The following is a 15,858-nucleotide window of genomic DNA, read 5'->3' on the forward strand; positions in this document are numbered from 1 at the left end:
AGAGGCAGACAGAAAGCTCCTCCTGCAGCTGCGCTCTGGCTCATTGTGTCCATTGCACTCCCTTTGCTTCGGACTGGTGGTGTGGACTTTGGTTGTGGAAAGTGCTGGTTCCAGTAAGATGGAAGCATGCTGGTCTCAGCAATACAGGGTGTCAGATTTTATAGGCAAGCCTGGCAGTGCTGCTTATCTGACATGGCTGAACTTGTCTTTTTACACTTTTTTTCCCCCCCTTCTATTGCTTAATTAATCCAAGTGTCGAAAGTTTGGCATAAATTCTTCCATTTTTTTTCTGGGGATTTTTAGAAGATTAATTTTTAGAAAGAAATTTCTGGTCAAATAATGCACCAATGTTTAAGAAAAAGAAGTTATGGATATATATTTCTACTGTTTAAACAATTCAGGAGAACATCAAGGCTTTAAAAATGCTCAAGAACTGCCCATTTTCAAAACATGAATGTGAAGTTTTGCAGAACTTTTTGAACAGGAACATGAATTTTGGGCTTTCCTGTTGAAGCAGTCTATAAAACTAGGCCAGATTTGAAAAATTTTTAAAAATTATTCTGCATACATTTGGAAGAATACACCCAGTCTCCAGAGACACTGCCTTTTCTGTGAAAGTTTCAATCTTAGCTGAGAGGATTTTTCTGCAACTGAAGCGGTGTGTCTCTACAGGCTGCATTGGTTTGCGGCTCACCTAAGAGGAAGAAAACCTTCTTTGTATTCTCAATCATCCTGTATGTTGGCTCCTAAAAAAATGCAAAACTTAGATATAAAGGGAAAAAGGAGGGGGGAGGTAGGAAGAAGGGGAGACATTTCTGGGATTGAAGTCTGGCAGCAGAAAAAACCTCGAGGGAATCAGATCTGGGAGTGGAACTGTCTGCATGGATAAAGAGACTGTCTTGAAATTAGCTGTAGGAGTCCTGAAGGCTGGTTGGAGAGACATGAAGAACCCAAAGATATGTAGATTATTATGGCCAAGAAAATAATCTAGGTTGATCGGTTTCACCTCACAGGAAACCAGGCTGGGACCTGGGGAAAGAAGTGGGGCCTGAAAGCCGGTATAATGGGGCAAGCTAACAGCACAAAGGGCAAAAGGGCAAACTGAATGGGCAAGAGTAATTGAAAAAGCTGAAGTAACTGAACTTGAATTAACTTGAATTAAATAGGCAAGATGACAATAAATTAAGATTTAAAAATGAGTTTGTAGAGAACCTCAAAGATGACAAGCTTGGAGCTCTGCAAAGTATACAAAAACATTCCATAATTGCCAATAGTTCATATAGTTATCAATATGCTTTCTCTGAAATTTCATACAAACACTCCATTAAAAGAAAACTATTGTTGGAGGAAAAAGGACTCACATGATAGAATATGCTAGAACGCCAATCAGCCTTACTTTGAACCACTTGTGAGTTGGAACTGTAATGCATCACTCCATTAAATGGGTCACATATCTTCTATAGTAGACAATATGGACGAGCTCTTAAAACCAGAGTGAGATTTGTTTTGAAGGAGAGTTCCTTGATTCATTGATGCTGAACATGGATAGTGAAAAGTAGATAATGGGAACTGAGAAAAGAGGATAACTGCACAGGGACAAAAGAACAGCCCATTGTCTAAGGTTATATGCTATCTTGGAGAACTGGATGTTACCTCTCTGCCTCTGGCACTATGAGTAGGACTCACCTTTCCTACCTTCAGGTGTCTGCATCTGGAAATACCTGTATCTAAGTCAGTCTGAATTCCTTTCATATTCACCAGAGAATAAAAGAAATACCTTAAAAGGCAATTCTTCTGACCTAATTTAGACATCTAGCTTAGGATGAGACAAACTGTGTCCCAGAAGTGCTTCTATAGACTATAAAAAAGACAGATGAGATGATTCCTACTCAGTACTCTGATATGATGCCAGGCAAGTCACTCAAATCACAGGTGGCTACAAATTGTGTGCTTTATTTCCCAAATTTCCTGAATGCAAAGACAACCTTCATGTGGTTTATCACAATTTCTGCTTGACTCTGCCACTTACTAATATTCCTTCAATGCCGCTTATGCATGTGAAGTGTTTAGATTGAACCTTATTTCCACATCTCTTTATTAAATATCGGCAACTTATTTTGTACTTCATGCCACTATTCCCACTTCACTTTTTAAGAAAAAAAAAAAGAATATGTGGTTTGGGAAACAGAATGACATACTACAGCATAGGTGGTTTTTCAGCTGATCCACAAAGTGGGATCCAAGTTTCCTGTGATGGAATTTGCTTATATATTAAGTAATTATAATATTTACAATTTATTCCATCTTTGTCAGCTGTTCAAAACTTCACACTACAGGCACCTTTACAGATGAGGGGGAATGACCCTTAAATAAAGATGCCATCAGTGAGAAGTACATAAGGCAGAATGCATATTCAAACTTCTGCAACCAAAAAGAAGAAATGAAATCAGATAGCATGATGAACAATGTGGCCAAATAATACAGTGCAACACAGCTGGGTGATTACATAGCCTTTCCCAATCCAGTATTCAAGAATCACTAAAAACTAGAACTTCACCTTTCCTCCCCTGCCACGACCTGCTCTGTCTCTCTCTGTCACAAGGGAACACACGAAGTATCACTAGCTCTCCCTAGTGACTTCACCAGCACGCTTACTCTTCCAAAAAATTAAAAGCTTAGGTAGATATACAACATAAAGAAGCACTAAACAACTTTCTTAAGTTAAGTTTGGAGAGTTTTTTTTTGTTTGTTTGTTTTTTTTAATCTGAAAGGAAACTGAATAGTTAATTGGTCTGTAATTAAATAGAAATGCCATTTAAAAACAATGGGAACAGTTTGCCAAGTCCAGTTTTGCTTGCTTTTTATATTGTCCTGATAACATAACTGTCATATCAAGATATTAATTGAGACTATTATGAACACTGTAGAAAGATCTTTATGGATCAAGTTATCCTGGGGGACAAAGTGCATGTGGCTGACATATGCAGTTAAGGAAGAGCAGAAAGGTGGCATCACTGTTCCATCAAGAAATCTAAAAGGCCTGAGGGAGCAACAGCGATTCATAAATGTAGGATCAGAGCATCACTCATAATGAGTGCTTGTTCTGCCAGGCTGCATAGTACAGCTTATCACATTCCCCTGATTTAACATCTGCTTCAGTTGGAACATAACTTTTCAAAGGGTCAAATTCACAATAATCCCTTAGCAGGTTGTTCTGATGGCATCATACAGTGAAATGTGTGCCTTATTTTAAATATGAACTTTTATGTCTAAACCTCTCTTAGTCCATATCCAAAACAGCAGGAGGACTCCTACGTTTTAATATAGCTTAAGACTGCATGCTTAGCTGCATTTACACTTTTGAACCAAGTTTTAATGCATTCATATTTTTAATAATTTTCTACATACTTAGACATTATTCTCCCCAGTTGCAAAGTTAAGATTCTTGTCCTTTTCAAGCTAAAGAATGTGCTGGAAATAGAAAGCTGAACATTTACATTATATATCTGCCCCAACTCACCTATCTCTTGAGGGTTTTGGGGTTTTTTTTGTTATTTTTTTTCCCCTTCTCTGTTTTGGCAGGGTAATGGAGAAAAAAAATCTCATCAAACAGAGCACAGAGATTTAGCAGTTGTCAGGTCCTAGTCACTAGCTTTGAAAACGTGGTTTCAGCTTCAAAGTAATTAAACAAACAAACACAAAGAAGTGGGAAGAGGGTTTGTCCTTTATAATATCACTTTATAATTTCGGGGAAAAATAATTTACAAAGCTCTACACTAAAATACAGCTGTAGCGCATAACAGAGCTGGCTAATTGGGAACTGCAGATTTGCTCACTTTGCTGGAGTTATGACCATTTGCACTGGTTCAGAATCATCTCTTAATGTTAATTTTCTTTGGGTATACTCCCTTTGCATTTGTTCATACACATGAATAAGGCAGCAGATGTTGAGAATCTCCTCAGGAGATCATTTCCTTCCCCTCTCTATTTAGCCCAGCAGAGCCAATTCTGACTGGAGGGAAAACAAGAGCTCCCTGAAGGGCTGGCACCAGAGTTGCCTCCTCACAGCATCACCCGCTGCCTGCAGGTGCCTCACTGCAAGGAGCGTGTACTGCACTGCTCACCCCCATACAGGATGGCAAATGCACATTTAGATGTTTGCTTTACAGTGGGAAAAACAAACCTTTTGTTCTTCTCTCATGAGTAGAATTTGTGTTCCTTCCTAAAACTTTTCACTGAATCTCCTTTTCCCCTACATTCAAGTGCTTTTTCTCTGCCAAAATCTTTTTTCCTCGTGAGAACTCCATCAGGTGTTTCTTTTCCTCCCCTTTTTGCTGATTCAGGGACATTCTCCCATCTCCACAATAGTCATACAAGCTCACTCAACTTCTGTATCATATTTATCATCTTTCTCAATAAAAGACAAATTATTGTGAGAACATGTAAATCTTTAAACTAATTTGGACGTGAGGTCAATACTGCAAAAAGCAATCCAATCCCTTTCCCAGGAGAGGAGAGTGCTGCTAGGTTCCCAGTCTCTGCCACTCCAGGGAACAAGGTATCAACAACAGTAATTGCACCCAAGTGTCCTACATAATATTAGAGGCCATCATGTTCATGCCTTAGGCTTATATTCATTTTTTTTTTTTTTCTCCTGAAGAAAACTGGAGGAATAGAGTAGCAGATTTTTCTGTTATCACTGCTGACTTGCCTCCAGCTTGACTTAGAGAGCCAGGGCTTTGCTTCAGAGCAAAGATCATTTAATTCATAAAAACAGCTGGCAAAAGCAGAATATCTTACTACACTCATAAATGTTGTGAATGTCTACAGAATGTTTTAGATGTTAACTGTAACTGAAAATATTGTATTGGAAAAAAGACTTAATTTGAAACTGTTGCATATGGCCTTACAAAACTACAAAAGCAATCTGGTTGCAAGATATAAAAGTGTTACTCTAATATAAAGAAAACTTCAAATGTGACCCAGTGACAGTTATAGTCTACTACTTCCTAATATAACTTAATAACTGTAATATTTGTGTCTTATCATTGTGACTGACAGGAAATTGGGTGCTTTCCATTTTGCCCATTAATTTTGGAAATTCCACAAGCCAAAATTACTGTAAAATGTCCTGTTCGCTGGTATTTTCTAAGCATTTTCTCAATGCTTCATTATTAGGAGAAATTTTCAGTTGTATTATCATGGTACCCAAGATGCTAACTACTGTTCAATAGGTTCTGAAATAGAAACCAGCCTCTGCACAGCAAAATCTAACCTGTGCAAATGCATTTGCCATTAGGGTGTTTGTGCAAGTATCACTAAGTTCTCAGGCTGGAAACAATCATGTAGCATTTGGCCCATGTCTGCTTGCAAGCTAATGCAAGTATGGATGGAAGGTTTTTTCAATCTGCCTGGTATCAGTTTTCCTCAAGAGCTGCTATAACTTGTCTTCTAGTTTCCATGGTTTCCTTATTGACTCTCAGTAAATAGAAAACATATGGAGCTCACACACTGCACAGATATACCTGCTATACTCTTGTAATACAACCCTGTGTCCCACAGTCTTAATTAGAGTGACCTTCCCAGACCGCTTCACTGTGGAAAACTGATCCAACAAAGCTTTTTTTTTTTTTTTTTTTTTTTTGTGCCAAAATTTAGGGTTTTCCAGTCTTTTGCACTAGGTACAAATATTTATAAGCAAAACAAAAAAACAAAGAAAACACAACAAATACACTGTGCTACTTAATCAGACAATGCAACTGTATAGAAATTTGCCATTAACTTTCTCAGAAGCACGTAGCTACTAGTTTTTGTGAATGCCTGCAAATGGAACTAATTTCTAAACACCAAATCCAGATCATAGTCTTTCCAGAGAAACGACTGTGTTAAGTCACCTCTGATCTTGGTCTAGATGTATGCTGTCCACAATGTATTAAATTCAGGCCACTTTTCTTCTTGAGATCACAGACTGTCAAATCTGTTTGCATGTTGCAGACTCCATCTTGTACACACATGTGTTATGTGGCTCCTAACAGATCTGTGATCCTAGCATGACAAATGGGGGAATCTAGAACACAGTGTATTTTCTTTGGAGAACTTGACTCAGACTCCTAATTTCAGAATGAGTCATTTACATTTGTCATCAAATTTGACTTCGATTTCGGGGTCAAAATCTGTTGAGAATTTTGCAGTTGCACTGAGGAGGGTGAGATATGGTAAGGGTGGTATAGAAAAATATATATATATAAAAATAACATCCATTCAAATACCAAGAATAAGCTTCTGCCCCACAGTGAAAGCCTGCTGGTAATGATTTAGCTAAAGCAAAATCTGCACTGCAGTCAGAGGTGTGACAGCAGTAGCTGTGAAAATATTCTAGCTTTAATTTAGCTGTCTCAGTATCGGTGACAGCAAAGCTACAGAGCGACAGGCTAACAGGCCAAATAAGTAGCCATATTATCAAATGGGTACATACAGATCCATATAGCACATAAACTGCCTTTGAAATCTATGTAGTAAGCTGAAAGCTGGCTCAGATATATCTAAACCTACCACAATTGTGCTTTTTACTGCAGTTCTGAGATAAGCAATTACCAGAGGGATAATCAGTTCTTTGGTTGGAATGGGCCATTTGATATCTTCTAAAAGTACTTGCGGACTATACATTACAACTCCATTTAAGACCAAACAGCATCAGTGACGAAAACACAGGTACCTCCTGCTATATCTTGATATCTGTCATCCTAAGATGCATGTCTGCTAATAGTCCACATAAGGTGACTATGCACTACACGTAGGAACCTTATTGAAATTACAGACTTCCTCCATCAAGAAACAGGGTATTTTCATCATATAACAGGAAATATCCATGAAGGATTTCTTAATTATTTAATGTAGTAATTAGTAATAATGCAGCATTGTATCATTTTCCTGACCATTTCATTAACAATTCTTACTACAATCTCTTTACTCTGAATTTTGGCACCTTGGCTGCTCAGGGAGCCTGGAAGCTTGTGCTTTGTTGTTCCTGTTCAAAATTACTGAGATCCAGCTATTCAGCACATCTCAAAAATAATTTCTAAACATCTTCAGAAAAAGCTTCTTAGCAGCTTGCAATAGATACCTAACAGAGCTTCTATATGTGTTGACTGCATTTCTGCCTAGCGTTAGCAGCCCCTTCAGTGCAATTGATAATCATAGCTACTGAGAACTGCTGTGACATCAAATGCTGAAACTAAGAGCAGAAGCATGGCTCTTTTGCTGATCCCAAATCAGTAAGAAGCAGAAAGAGGAAGCAGCCTAAACTTTAAATAGGAGGTAGAGGGAGAAAAAGGAAGAATAGCACATAAAGCAACAGAAACAAAAAAGATAAAAGTTGCAAACTGGGAAAGAACAGAAATGTGAACCTAGTAACTGCAGTTATTTGACATTTCTTTAAACTATTCTCTTTCAGAATTTTGGTTCCAACCCTTCCTTTCTGCATATTTCCCTAAACTGCAAAGACTACAGAAATATTCATTTCCTCCTCAGCTTGTTTATGATTCCAATTCCTTACAGTATTTAGTGATTTGCAACACTACTTGCCTCACCTCCATTAATACCCCTTTGAAATCAAACACATTCTCGTCTTTCTGAAGATGCGTAACAGAAGAACATTGATTAAGGCCAATATGTCTTTTACTGCAGCAGTTGTCAGACTGCTGACAGAAAGGACAGGAAACCGATTATTTCAGGTGGCTTCTGGAAGCCTCTAGAAGCAAGGCCTGCGGGCCCTCCCGCACCTCCTCAGCACCGGCAGCGAAGCCGAAGGCCATGAGATGGAAGGGGCCTCAAGGGACATGGAGTGACGCTCTATCCATGCAGATGCATCCTGTCCTGAGAAGCTGGTGTGAGAGTGTGTGTGTGGATGTGTGCAAGGCCAGAAACCAACAGGAGCAACAAGGTTGTTTATGCTCTCTCTCTGCAGCAGAAAACAGCATGTATGGGAAGGGTTGCTGTAGGTGCTCATCCTTCCATTCACCAACATCTAGCATGATTCAAACAATTACACAATTTTAGACTTCTTTGTCTGTGTCTTCTCTGTTTCCTTAGGGGAGGAGTTCAGCAGCTAGTCCTGTAGAGTGGAGCTGCCGGCAGTTACCAGGCAAATCAAGACACGCAGTGAAGGAACCGAGTAAGGAGCACAGGCAACACCACCACTGCTGGGCTCGGGCTCTAGCTGCAGAGCGCGGGCGTTGGGTTGGGGACATCTGATGTTTAAATGGATACAGAGAATATTACAATTACACTAAAGCAGATTAAGAATTTTTTGGAGATATTTAAGTCTCCACGTTACTTAAATGTCATGAGAGGAAGAGAAGGCCAATTTTCCTCTAGGTCAACCTTCTCCTGAGTTTCTCATCTGGAATATCTAACAGTAGCTATTGCTACTGAAAGGGATCATGTTTTGATATGACATAGCCATTTATACGTTTGTACTTCCCAAGAACTACTGCTTACCTTATTCAAAGTCTGTAAAGATTCAGCTTCAGTGTTTTCCTTTAAGGCTTGTACGATCTCATTGGAAATTTTTAATGTAAATCTAAAGTTAATCTTTGAAGTTCTGTGGCAGTTTGGCCTACTAATTGCAGTCTGTGAACAATGCAAACCCCCTATCATAAAATCAGTTACTCTTTCCCTGAGCTCTGGTGTCATTTCACATCAAGAAAACTCAGACAGGTACTCATCCACTTGCCTCATATTAAGAATGTTAGTCTTCCCATTTACATGCCTGTTTGTTGTTGAATTTGGGCCTATAGACATAAGGGAGCATCATTTATTTAATGCATTTGTCACTACAGGAAATTGCAGATCATTGGGATGTGGCTGTTTATCTTTGCTCTAAAACTGTTCAAGAAGGGATTGTCCTTTATCACTTACTGAAAATATCTTCAGAACTTCAATGGCTGAACCCTACACATATGCACATATTGTCAATATTGATCAGAAAAACACACAAAAGCAGGAAACATGCAGGAAAAACGCATGACTGCCAGAATATCTGTGAACTTTCTTAATATTCACATATACCAAAAGAGTTATCTAAAGCCAAGATACCATCTAGCACTCAAATCCAAATAATTTCTGAACAATTTCTGTTTCTGAATAATTTCTGAAGCCAATTTCAGTTGCTTTAATAAACATTGATTTAAAAAGTCTACTTTTACACAGGCATGTGAAAATTTAGAATAAATGCTCTTCTACTTACCTCGTACAGCTACAAAAAAAAAAAAAAGTTTTATTTAATCAAACATTCTTTTTTTTTTCCCTTCACCTACTGGCTACTAACTTCTCTCTTCAAACCTGTGACTCTGTAAACAGTGAGTGTATTTCCACATTGCTTTTCCTGACTAAATATGTTATTACTGCATTTAAAGAAAGGTATGAAAAATACAGGTTGAAAAGAAGAGTCAGGGGGTACTGCATAGGCTTCCCACCTCCTGAGTCATTCTGCTGTCTCCCCCAGCACGTATCATGTATCTAAAATATAATGATAGAAAAATATTTCTTTCCCATGCAAAATGGAATAAAGGTTGTGAAATCACAATTCATTCTTTTATGTAAAATATATCACATTATATATTTCATATAATTAGCTACTGCAGCAGTGAAAAATCATGTTTTGTTACAGGCAAGTCCTCCATTCTGTGTTCTACCAGGGAGAGGCTGTTTTGGGAAATGAGGGAGAGAAGAATCCCATATACCTCCTTTACCTCACAGAATGAAAAGGATGAATTTAGGAAGCAAAGAAAACCTCTGTCTGAAGATGCATTACAGAAGCAACAGCACATTTCTGCATTAAAACATTAGAACTGAGCTATCCCAGGGATGTGTAATGTACCTTCAAATACCACTCCAATTTGTATTCAAGGCACAGAAAATCTCTAACAGAAAAGCAAAACACTTGTAGATGACTACCTGAAAGCAACAACAACAAATTATCACAATAAAGATGAAAAATAAAAAACAAGTAATTCTACATATAATCATGCAATCTTTAAAAGCTGTAGGACCAGAAAACTCCAAAGAACAGCAAAATGTATTATTATTGCACTAAAACCTAATTAAATACTGTGAAAAATGCATACAGCTACAAAGATGGCTATTATTTTCTACTCCTCTTGCTGCATTAATATTAATTGAAAACTAGGTGTGGCACCATGAGAGAAGAACCTTGGTACAACAGGACTAAAATTTGTTGCATGAACATTTTAATTAAATATGTTGTCTTACCTTATCATAAGAGAATTACAAATCATGGCATGAAAAAAAATCCATACACTTATAGATGATAAGGGTCCTTTTTTTTTTTTTTTTTTGCAGGTTCAGGTTCCTTGGCAAAGAAGCTCATAAACTCTTAATCTCACTGAAATGAAAAATGAAAAAAATAAAGACAGAACCTTCCCATGAAAACAACAAAGGAACCTCTGCAGTATTCTGTATTCTCGGCTGCTGCTTCCTGTTCTGAGATTCACTCTATGAATCCCAGCATCGATCAGAAAATTGGCTGTGGAAAAAAAAAGGGAGGAAGAAGATGGGAGGGGGAGAGGAGGGAGAAAAAAAAAAAAAAAAAGAAAAAACCCGCATATTACGCGCTGGCTCCACCTACTGGCAAGGAATTGAGCTCAGCTGGCTTTGAAACACCCTAGCATAAGGACTGCCTTTCACCTTTAAGTCTTCTATTATCTTTGATTTAAACGCTTTAAAATAACTGGTTTAGGGCTATCAAATGCTTACATACTTTCAAAAAGTCGTGTGAGACAAAGTGCATAGACACTGACAGTCTTTCGGTACTAATGCAGCGCGCATGTGGGTTCATGCATATGGATAATTACGGAAAACTAAGGGTTCTGCCAGACATTTTTATTTTACTGTGTAGTAACACACAGTATCTCTGAAAATTAAAAGAATCATTCTTTTTGTCAGAATTCATCTTACAAAATAATAAAAAATAAGAGTGCATGGTGTTTGGTCTTTTGTTATTGAACAAAATATAAATAACATGTATATGCTTTGGTGAAAGCCAGAGAGGGAAATATATTGTGTCAGAAAAGAGGAATGACTTCCAAGGAAGTTGGTTGGTTGGTTACAGTGGTCTGTTTTACTGCATTTGGTCCACGGCTCTTCCATATTTTAGAGCATCCTGAGACTGCTCTGTGCTGCTCTAGATACAGTTGGTTATAAAAGATGGATGTGCAAGTTTGCTGCCCCTCCCTGGTTCTCCCCATGCTCCCCAGGACACAGTGTAGGATTTGCTGTTACTAAAGGACACCCTATACCAGGATGATCTATAGCTGAGTGTATCTTTAGGTAGATTCCTTTCTTTCTAGCAGCACAACATAAAATGATTATAGTGTTTTTTTTTCTCTACTTACTTAAGATGTTATATTATTTATGCCTACTCTATCATATCAAACAGAAATACCAGTGACCTGCATGCAGAGCTGGGCTCAAAAATTATCAGCTGTGGAGGCAAATTTCATAGCACCCTAACATAGAAATAAGGAAGGAGTTCAAGAAAAGCGACCTAGGAATTGCCCTAAATGACAAACATGGAATCATGAGCTAGCTGACCACAAGAATCACTAAGGCTAATATAGGGAGGTTGCTGTGAAGACCATTCCTTTCAGCAGTAGTTCATACTTGTATCAGCTTAAACAACACAACCTAGCTATTACAGACCCGTGGAGTATCAGTTCTTCATGAGAAAAACTTCAATGTACGTGTTGTGTAGTCCCTCCTATTGGACTCTGGAGCATGAGACAATGCCAAAATATCAGAAGAGTTCAAGTAATGATAATAATGAATAAAAATACCTAGTCTTTGAGCATGCACTAGGAGTCAAAAAAAATAAAAAGGGGTACTATTTATGCTTTTTAAAAGTTCAAGGATTTCACTTAAAATTTTATACATTTTTTATCAACTTTGTAACTGCACTGTATTGGGAACTAAGTGCTGTCCTTGGTGCTGAATTCCATCTTTGCATTCCATGCTTTGCCCTTCAAAACAGTACTAAATGTGTGTAACAGTAAATACTATGGCAGTAGTACTTCGGCAGTTTTTCTATAAATAAGGGACTGCACCATGGGTGAAGATCGGCCTGCTAGAGACTGGCAAAGCTGAGATTCTAAAACTAACTTTAGGTCATATATGGAATGTACTTTTCACTGAACAATCATTGCTCTACAAGCAAAATTGCATTATAATATGTAACATTACAAGTTTGACTATTAATTTAAACTACTTCAGAAGATCGATAAGATTTTCTGTTATTCTTGAAAAACAAAGAATATCTCAAAATATTAAAAAAGAGATAGAATGATTACAAAAGTTTCAGATTGTATTCTTTTATTATTTATAATATTAAAATAAATTTCTTATTCATACAGTATCTATTTAAATAATGAATAAAGATGATCATATCTGCATTACAGCTTCCATTTTCCCTCTCCAATATTCAGTGAAACTTTTATTTTTTTGTACGGGCATTAGTTAAATATAAAAGAAGAACTGAATGTTGTACTCTCTTATACTATGACAATGTTTCTAACTTTTTTTTTTTCTGTATTAAGCTGAGCTGCCTCAGTAGAGCAATGAGTAGATGTTTTGTAGAGGCTAAGATGTTTCAATTATTTTTGATTTTTAAAGGATTTTTTCCTATGTTATAATTATATATATCATCATTAAATTCCCTCCCATTCCAGAAAATCTGTTAAGTGCTGAAGTTTCTTTTATTAAAAGAGACTACTTCCTTGAATAGTCTAAAAAGTCATGCCTTTTTTTTCTCTTGAAATTCATTTTGCAAATTTAATTTCTCCTTCAATTTGACAGATATGAGTCAGTATCTTCATAAATTTAAGACAGATGAAGCAGGATAGCTGTATTTTGCATCTATGCATCTGAAAAAGCTTACCTGGATGTCTGTATTCCATCACTGTAATCCTCATCTTTCTAAAGTCTTTCACTCTCTAACTTTTTTCATCTGGACATATGGTGTTGCAATTAACATCTTCAAGGTGAAGTTCATTCATTATGTAGTTTCACTTCTCTGTATCCTCTGTGAAGACGACAAAAATGTGAGAACACTTTGCAAATACTACAGTAATTCAGTCAATAAAAAAGTAACTTCTATAATTCAGGATAATTTTTAATTTTTACAGTTAAGTAGAAAAGCTATCCCTGTCAATGGCATATACTTGCCACATGCTTTCTTATGAATGAGAAAAGACTTTTCACAACAAAATCAGAAGAGCACTGTGAGAAGTAGTTCTCACAGAGGTAGTTCTAAAATTACTAATGTTCTCCAACAACATCTGCAAATATTGTTCATTCATAGTTTAATAATCATATTAATAATATTTACATAGCATAAAAACAAATATCCATTGAAAAAAAACCATTTTCTGAATTTTTAAGTGTATTAAAACTAGGATAGCTAGAAGAATCTTTCTGCTTATTCAACCATGCTGATGGAGCTAGTTTCTGCTCAGAATTTCTCTTTTCCTCTCAGAGCATGCCTAACAGTCATCTGCATAAAAAATAACCTTTCTATTAAATCATGCAAAAACATTTACCCAGAAGAGATGGAGCAAAAGGTCAAACTCCAGTTTTCACAGCATATAGGATATGAAACCTAAGGAGCAATGCCAGCAGCTGTTTTGGCCAACAGACACTTATCTACGCCTGTCCTTTACATGCCTCAAAGAAATAATTATTTCACATATTTAGAACTCTTATTTTTCCTTTTTGTAAATTTTTATCCATAAATCTCTTAAACTGTAAAACTGTAGGTCTAATTCTGCAGAGTGTAAAGGCAAAAAAAGGCAAAATACTGGTCTACTAAGTATCTGCGATCTTTTTAGTTTATTACACTTCTCTTACACCTAAAATACTTGTACTTGAGTTGTATTAGTGCAGGCTGCCAGCTTTTAAAAGCCTTAGAAGAAAACAGAAGATTATTTTTGAAATTTTAAAAAAAGATCTGAGCAATTTTCTACATAATGAAAATTATTTGGTTGTGATAATTACTTTTGATGAAGGGAATATTTTAAGTGGGATTCAGAATATTTTCAAAATACAGTCAGTCATATTAGCTGTCTAGGACTAACGCTAATGTCACTTCTAACATCCAACTGTGAAGAGAGATGCAAAAAACGAGTGTGTACCACGTTGTTGAAAGTACTTATTACTTCCCTTCCATAAAATGGGAACTCCACAATTTCTCCACAAAAACAAATTGTTCTTGATTCTGTGCAGTTCACTAACAGAGACATTTAACCTTCCTTACCATAGACCAAATAATCAAACTCATATAACACACACATATTTCCAAGCTGGAACTAAAAATGCGTTTTGAAAAAGGCTGTCTTTGCCCTTGAGGCAGTAGCAATTCTATAGTTTGCATATTCTGTATCTTCATAATTTTGGGCCAAAGGCAGATCAAGGTAAAGTCTTTTCTTGAATATACTACAGTCATTTGTTTAACATTTTATATTATCTCAGTGCAGTATTTCTTATGGTTTCAGTATAAGGTACTGCTTTCAGTGTGTATAACTGTAGGCATGTTGAGAAACTTTCTAATGCAAAGTCAACTTGGCAAGCAGATGTTATTAAACAGAGCAATTCTTCCAGGCATTCCAGCTTTAAAAGACTACCAAATAAATAAATCATAACTTGAGGTTTGTTTAACAAAACCTCCCCTCTCTCCAAATGCTGATTACCTTTCATCTGACCAATTAAACCACATGACTCAGTTGCAATAAATAGAATGGAAACATATGAATGCAATCTCTCTGTTTATAGGTGTCCTGGGAGAACATTATTAGATTTTGCTGCTAGCTCTGAGAGCACTACTGCACTTGTTGCCGAAGTATCATTTAATTCATTTGTCTACCTAAAATCTGTTTATCTGAAATTGTATTTATTCACTTTGAAATTGCTTGCTTGCATTTCATCTTTGTTAATTTGTCTTGTCGTATATATATATATAGCAAATTCTTTGGAACATGGTCTGTGTTCTGTGAATATATGATGCCTAAACAGCTTCCTAGGTAGGATAGGTACTTTGGACTTTTCAAAGAATATTTTAAAAGCTTCTTTAGTTTTGGTCTGCAGACTAACAAAATTTATTTATCCTATAGCCCCTTTGGTGTCAGGAAATATTATCCCCATCTCACAGATGTGGAACTGAGCTACCAACATCCACTATTTCCTGGAAGTTACACAAGAAGTTTGCAAGTGTTAGATAATGGTTCTTTATTATCTGAGTCAGTGCTTGCTCCCTGCTCTAATACTTATTACTCACATAAATACCTAGTGCTTTTCAGAATCCTCCTAAGCTGCTGACTTGCCTATTTGTAAGTTCTGCAGGTATATTGTACACCCTACAAAGAAAGTATTTTCTCATGAATTACTTGCCTCCTGTGCTCTCCTCTGTTTTGCCAAAGCAGACAGACAAAATTAGAACAGTTGTATCATGTAAGAAGAAATATTAGAAGAAATATTGCCCCAGCCCTCAAAAATTGTTACACTTCTGTAGTGGAACTGGATGCAAGGCCTACTACATGCTTGATTACAGACACTCCGAGCACATATATGGTGCGAGAAAACTACATCTTTCCACTTAATCTATGAAACATTTCACCAGCTGGAGACTCCCCCAGTAAGTTATCACCAATGCCAGGTGACATCGGCCAAGAACTTCCCACCGCCAAGTAGTGTGCAAACTAGACCTACCTCTAGTTTGGAGATCAACAGCATAGGAAAAAATCTTTCAATTGACTAGTTGTAAAATAACTATTTTACAAATGCCCACTACTG

At 36.9% G+C, this 15,858-nt stretch overlaps 1 protein-coding gene across 4 annotated transcripts in view; it reads right to left on the reverse strand.

Annotated features, from left to right (window-relative positions):
* The window catches only part of SCN2A (sodium voltage-gated channel alpha subunit 2), a 70,640-nt gene extending 60,095 nt beyond the window's left edge, over positions 1-10,545 (reverse strand). For 3 of the 4 annotated variants that reach the window (XM_026050519.1, XM_026050758.1, XM_026050606.1), the window contains exon 1: positions 10,273-10,544. The gene's annotated coding sequence lies outside the window, so the exon portion shown is untranslated. Of the gene's footprint in view, positions 1-10,272 lie in introns of all 4 variants that reach the window. The other variant, XM_026050688.1, reaches the window with a different exon arrangement.
* Between the last annotated feature and the right edge of the window lie 5,313 nt (positions 10,546-15,858).

This window comes from Nothoprocta perdicaria, unplaced genomic scaffold (assembly GCF_003342845.1).
Source record: "Nothoprocta perdicaria isolate Ctin4 unplaced genomic scaffold, notPer1 scaffold_0, whole genome shotgun sequence".
Lineage (NCBI taxonomy): Eukaryota > Metazoa > Chordata > Aves > Tinamiformes > Tinamidae > Nothoprocta > Nothoprocta perdicaria.